Consider the following 7,087-nt stretch of genomic DNA (forward strand, 5'->3'; position numbering starts at 1 on the left):
TTGACAGTTATCTTTTTTTTTTTTTTCAGGGGGAAAGGGACCAGTTGTTGTTTTCCTGAGATTATTTACTTCCTGGTATCTTAATGTAAAAAATCTTTTAAAAAAAAGAAATGGTGATGATAATTAATGGAAATTTTTTTTAATGTCTTTACTTGGCAAAATAAAAATAGGCAGTGTTAACTTTTTGTTATAAAAAATATTACGAGTCTATGAACTCCCACAATTTGGAGACCTATGTCATGTCACCTGAGTGCTCAGTAGATTTGCTTACCTTCTATTGGTTCCTTGCAGAGGGCATCCTGTCTGTCTCCTAAGAGCCCTAAGATACTGGCATCATAAGCTGGGAGGTATTGTGGAGAGTGTCTCTTTCTATACCTTCTCCTACCTGACAGATGGAGAACAAAGGTCACTTATACAAAAGGATGGGTCAATCCTGCTAATTAGGCCGATCAACCTGATTCATGAATTTATTCATCCAGGCAATAAACATGTGATGAGCCTCTGCTATGTGCCCGGCACAATACCATGCTAGGCCTTGGGGAGAAGATGGTGGGTAAAATAGATGTGGTCCTTGCCCTCCTGGAGCGCACAGCTTCATGGGGAGATAGGAGGTTCTGGGAGGAGGAAGTAGGCAAGTGGTCATCCTCAAAAGAGCACTTCAAAGTCTCCTTCCATGAGTAGTCCTGGTTTGGGTACTGTTCAGAACACAAGTTACTGAAGCCAGAAGCTCCATCTTTTCTCTTTACTCTGCCATGAATAACTACCTTTTTCTCTATCCTAGTGAGCCAAGGTAGGCAGTCCAGGGGAAAAAAACATAGACGTCCACTTACTCCCAAGGCAAGAACTGAGAATTCTTTTTTTAAAAAATATATTTTTATTGATTTCAAAGAGGAAGGGAGAGGGAGAGAGAGATAGAAACATCAATGATGAGAGAGAATCATTGATCAGCTGCCTTCTGCACGCCCCCACCTAAGGATCAAGCCCTCAGCCTGGGCATGTGCCCTTGACCAGAATCGAACCCAGGACCCTTCAATCTACAGGCCCATGCTCTATCCACTGAGCCAAACCAGCTAGGGCAAGAACTGAGAATTCTTGCTAAGATGAGCTCCCAGTTCCTCTCTGGTTGTTCTATTTTAGCTCTGCAGAGCAATGGTGCCCTGAAGAGATCTGCCCACCACCCACACCACTTCTGACATCAATACTTTTTCTTTAAAGAAACTCCTTTCTCCCTTACTCAGTCCCTGGGTTTGGTGAGACTCACCCCATTGTCACCACCATACTCTTCCACACAGGGAGGTAAATGATCAGGCCTGGACAATGAGAATACTCCATTATAGCAGACACAATGATTGGTTCAGGGGTGGGGCCCATAAGCCAACCAAAATAGTTGAGAATGATATTCAGGTCATTTATTGCAGTTTATAAGGAGATGTTCTCTTTCTGTTGAGAATAATGAACTGGGGAATTGTAAGCTTTAGCTACTGGGGTCATCTTTGATACCCCAAGTAGAGCATTTGTTTTAGAATAAGATGAACACAGAAGGAAGTTAAGAAGTGGAAAGAGGAACATTTGAGCTCTTGTTTTCCAGCATGTCATCAGTTTGGCTCAAATAAACTCTTTTTTAAATTCTCAAAAAAAAAAAATGGAGAGAGAAAGTTCTAATGACATAGTTTGAGCATCTAGATCCATCCATGCCGAAAACCTGCTTCTGGATTGTTTTATTAGGTGAGCCAATAAATTCAGTTTTTGTTTAAGCCAGTTTAAGTTCAATTTTTGTCACTTCCAATAAAAATAGTCCCAGCCCTGGCCAGTTTGGCTCAGTGGATAGAGCATCGGCCTGCAGATCGAAGGGTCCCGAGTTCGATTCTAGTCGGGGGCACAAGCCTGGGTTGCAGGCCCGATCCCTACTAGGGAGCGTGCAGGAGGCAGCCAATCCATGAGTCTCTCTCATCAGTGATGTTTCTATCTCTCTCCCTCTCCCTTCCTCTCTGAAATCAATAAAAATATATTTCCAAAAAAAAAATAGTCCTTACATCCCCCCAAAAGAAAGCAGGGCTGATATCCTGGATTGTTTATACTGTAAAAGAATGCCTGAACAGGTGAGTTACTCCTAACATCTTGGAACTGAAAGACCAGTATTTGAGGCCCATCTCTGCCACTGATCAACAGTGTGACCCAGGATGCTGCTCTTCAGAGCCCTATTTTCTTCATTTATAAAATGGAGAAAAAACATCCTTCCTACAGATGTTGTAAAGATTAAAAGAGATAATGGATGGGAAAAAAGCTTTGTAAATTGAAAATGGCTTTATAAATGTAAGTGATTGTCATTAAATTTTAATAAGTAGCTTTTCCAAAGAGTAGAAATAGCAGGATTGGAAAGGCACTTGCTGAGCTGGGAGTAGCTGAGAAAGAATGTCTCCTCATTTTAAAGACAAACAGTGGGGGCAGTTACAGAAAGAAAATTTGAGAGCTTCTCATTGTCCCCAGGGAGTGGCCAGACCAGAATGGAACAGTTGTGGGATCAAGATGGGGACCATGGGGCATAAGGTAAAGGTGATGCCGGACTGAGCACCTGGCCAAGAAGAGAGCCACCAGGGCACGTCCAGCCAAAATCCTACCAGAGAGAGATTTGTAACTTGCTGGATACTCTTATTAAGTGTTCTAAGTTAAGTGTTCAGTTCTGTTGAACAGTTATTAAGCTCTTAAAACATTCTAGGTCCCCTGATCTTTGCTTTACATGTATTGTTCATTTAATCTTCACAATAATCCTATGAGATTGTGTTATGGGCTGAATTGTGCCCTCCCTACCTACTCATATATTGAAGTCCTAACCTCTAGTACCTCACAAAGTGACTGCATTTGGAGATAGGGACTTTAAAGAGGTAATTAAGGTAAAATTAAGTCATATGGGTCAGCCCCAACCCAATATGACTGTCCTCATAAAAAGATATTAGGACATATAGCTCACAGACCAAGGGACAACTATGGAGGACACAGTGAGAATGCAACTATAGGAGAGAGGCCTCAGAAGAAACCAAACTTGACAGCAAACTTGATCTTGGACTTGATCTAGCTTCCAGAACTGTGAGAAAATTAATTTCTGTTGTTTAAGCCACCAATGTATAGTATTTGTTATGGCAGCTTAGGAAACTAATACAGGTAGGTACTGCTATATGGCCATTTTACAGAGGTTAAATGACTTGCCCAAACTCATTACACTGAGGTTAAATGACTTGCCCAAAGTCACACCTCTAGCAAGTGGAGGACCTGAGATTTATTTATCTCCAGGTAGCCTGCCCCAGAGTGCCCACTCTTCAAAAAATTTTTTTGATTTGAGAAAAAGAGAGATTGATTTATTGTTCTACTTGTTATGCATTCACTGGTTGACTCTTTTTTAAATAATATTTTCATTGATTTCAGAAAGGAAGGGAGAGGGGAGAGTTAGAAACATCAATGATGAGAGAGAATCATCGATCGGCTGCCTCCTGCACACCCCCCACTGGGGATTGAGCCAGCCACCCAGGCATGTGCCCTTGACCGGAATCGAACCTGGGACCCTTCAGTCTGCAGGCCGACGCTCTATCCTCTGAGCCAAACCAGCTAGGGCAGGTTGACTCTTTTTTTTTTAAATCCTCACCTAAGGACATGCTTAGAGAGAGGAAGGGGGAGAGAGAGAGAGAGAGAGAGAGACAGACAGACAGTGAGAGACACATAGATATGAGAAAGAAACATCAATCAGCTTCCTTCCATACATGCCCTGACTGGGAATTGAACTCAAAACCTGGGTATGTGCCCTGATCAGGAATTGAACCAGCAACCTTCTGATGCAAAAACGATGCTCAACTAACTGAGCCACTCTGGCTGGGCCATTGGTTGACTCTAATATGTGCCCTGACTGGGGATCGAACCCACAACCTTTGTGTATTGAGATGATGCTCTAACCAACTAAGCTGCCCACCCAGGGCCCAGAGTACCCATTCTTAATTACTGCACCATATAGGTCATTCCATAGAATGGATTCATTTCTTCTCAACTACTTTTGTTCCCTTTTTAAAATTCATATCATTTAGTTATGAGCACATGCACTGGCGTCAGACATCTGGGTTTAAATCTCATTTCTGCTCACAATTGCTCTAAAGCCTGTTTCCTCATCTGTAAAGTGGGGATGATGATAGTAGTGGTACCTCACTCCCAGTGCTCAGGAAGGTTGAATGACATATTGTGCGCATTGTCATGCGCTGAGCACTTGGAAAACATTCAAAGCTATTTGCTGTTATCATTGCATTGCTAGAAAGTGGAAGTTTTGGGATTCAAACTCGGGACTGGTTTGGTCAAAGCTAGTGCCCCTAACCCTTACATTGAGTTGTTCAAAGCCAATGAGTCCCTCCAGAGCAGCATGGGAGCTGTCAAGTCAGACAAATGGGTATTTGTATTCTGTAATACCCAGTAACTGTGTGGCTCGAGTAAGATTTTAAATTCTCTGAACCTATAAAATTGAACTGACAACTCCTTAGCCCAGGGGTGGGCAAACTTTTTGACTCAAGGGCCACAATGGGTTCTTAAACTGGACCAGAGGGCCGCAACAAAAGCATGGATGGAGTGTTTGTGTGAACTAATATAAATTCAAAGCAAAGGAGCGGAGGGGAGAGCAAGAGAACCCTCCGCTCTTTCGGTTCCACGGGCCAGATAGAACAGCCGAATGGGCCGGATCTGGCCCGCGGGCCGTAGTTTGCCCACGGCTGCCTTAGCCTCATGTGGTTTAAATGAGGTAAAATATTTGAGGTTTTGGTCACATAGTAAATGCTCAGGAAAGATTAGTAGAGAGGATTTCATATTTTGTAGAAGGTTAGGTTCTAAAGACAAATACAATTGAAGACAAATATGGTGTAAATTACTCTTTATTACCTGAATGTGTTCCTGCAGAAATTTAGAGAAAGTTGGAGAAACCAAGATGGCGGCATAGGTGAACACCTAAACTGCTGCCTTGCTCAACAATTTCAAAACTACAGCTGAAAGACAGAATGGACATCATCCAGAACCACAGGAAAGCTGGCTGAGTGGAAATTCTACAATTAGAAGGAGAGAGAAGGGGACACGGAGACACAGAGGAGCTGCAAAAGGCTGAGGTACGGAGACACGCACACGGAGAGGACGGGCGGCTGAGTGCCTGGCTAGCTTTCTCTAGTGGGAGAGAGACGGAAGCTCCCGACTGCACTGAACCCCAGTTCCGACTGCACTGAACCCCAGTTCCGGGCGAGACCCTGGGGACCCAGACTCATACGGGGGGAGTCTGGACTGTCGGGAAAAGAGAGGAGCGCACGGAAACTCAGGGGAGCCACGAAAGACAGAGGTCTGGAGGCGCGTGCGCGAGTGCAAGCAGAGAGGACTGACTGCTGAGTGTGCCGCTGGCTTTCTCTAGCGGGAGGAAGACGGAAGCTCCCAACTGCGCTGAACTCCAGTTCCGGGCGAGAATCTGGGAATCCAGATTCATTGGGGGAGAAACTGGACTGTCTGGAAGCGGGCGAAACTCAAGGGCGGCTTTCTCTCAGAGGTGCTTGCAGCGATTACTGAGGGACACTGAGACCCAGGGGCCTCATAGGGCAGGGCTGACGGGAAGCCAAGGCTGTCTGCTCAGCCCTGAGACTCCACCCCATCCAAGCTGAGCACAGAGGCTTTTGCAATTTTGCAAGTCTTGTCTCATAAGGGTGTCTCCAGCACAGAAGTTCTCCCGGCGAAGACACAGCTGATCCTCACAGCCAATTGGCCTGGAGGTCAATTCCTCCCAGTGATACCAACAACAATCAAGACTTAACTACAACAAGGCTGTACACACAGTCCACAAAGGGGTACACCAAGAGTGTCCACCTCAGGTAACTGGGGAGGCTGAGCCACTGGGCCATATAGGACACCTAGCACACAAAGCTACTCTATCAACTCAGGGAAGCAGCCAAAATTCAGAGACAAAGAAACAGATCACAAATGAAAGAAATGGAGGAAAGCAAATGACTGGATATAGAGTTCAAAACCACGGTTATAAGGTTTTTCAAGAATTTTTTAGAAAAGGCCGATTTAGCGAGACACTTGAGGATATGAAAAAAGAGCAACTAGAAATTAAGCATACACTGACTGAAATAAAAAATAATATACAGAGATCCAACAGCAGACTAGAGGATCGCAAGAACCAAGTCAAAGATTTGAAATACAAAGAAGCAAAAAACACTCAACCAGAAAAGCAAAAAGGAAAAAGAATCCAAAAATATGAAGATAGAGTAAGGAGCCTCTGGGACAACTTCAAGCGTACCAACATACGAATTATGGGGGATGCCAGAAGAAGAGAGAGAGCAAGATACTGAAAACCTATTTGAAGAAATAATGACTGAAAACTTCCCCCACCTGGTGAAAGAAATAGACTTACAAGTCCAGGAAGCACAGAGAACCCCAAACAAAAGGAATCCAAAGAGGACCACACCAAGACACATCATAATTAAAATGCCAAGAGCAAAAGACAAAGAGAGAATATTAAAAGCAGCAAAAGAAAAACAGTTAGTTACCTACAAGGGAGCACCCATATGACTGTCAGCTGATTTCTCAGCAGAAACTATGCAGGCCAGACGGGAGTGGCAAGAAATATTCAAAGTGATGAATAGCAAGAACCTACAACCAAGATTACTCCACCCAGCAAAGCTACCATTCAGAATTGAAGGTCAGATAAAGAGCTTCACAGATAAGAAAAAGCTAAAGGAGTTCATCACCACCAAACCAGTATTATATGAAATGCTGAAAGGTACTCTTTAAGAAGAGGAAGAAGAGCCCTAACCGGTTTGGCTCAGTGGATAGTCAGCCTGCGGACTCAAGGGTCCCAGGTTCGATTCCAGTCAAGGGCATGTACCTTGGTTGCGGGCACATCCCCAGTGGGGAGTGTGCGGGATGCAGCTGATCGATGTTTCTCTGTCATCAATGTTTCTAACTCTCTATCCCTCTCCCTTCCTCTCTGTAAAAAATCAATAAAATATATTTTTTTAAAAAAAAGAAGAGGAAGAAGAAGAAAAAGGTAAAGATAAAAATTATGAACAACAAATACATATCT

Source organism: Plecotus auritus, assembly GCF_963455305.1.
Source record: "Plecotus auritus genome assembly, chromosome: 6".
NCBI lineage: Eukaryota > Metazoa > Chordata > Mammalia > Chiroptera > Vespertilionidae > Plecotus > Plecotus auritus.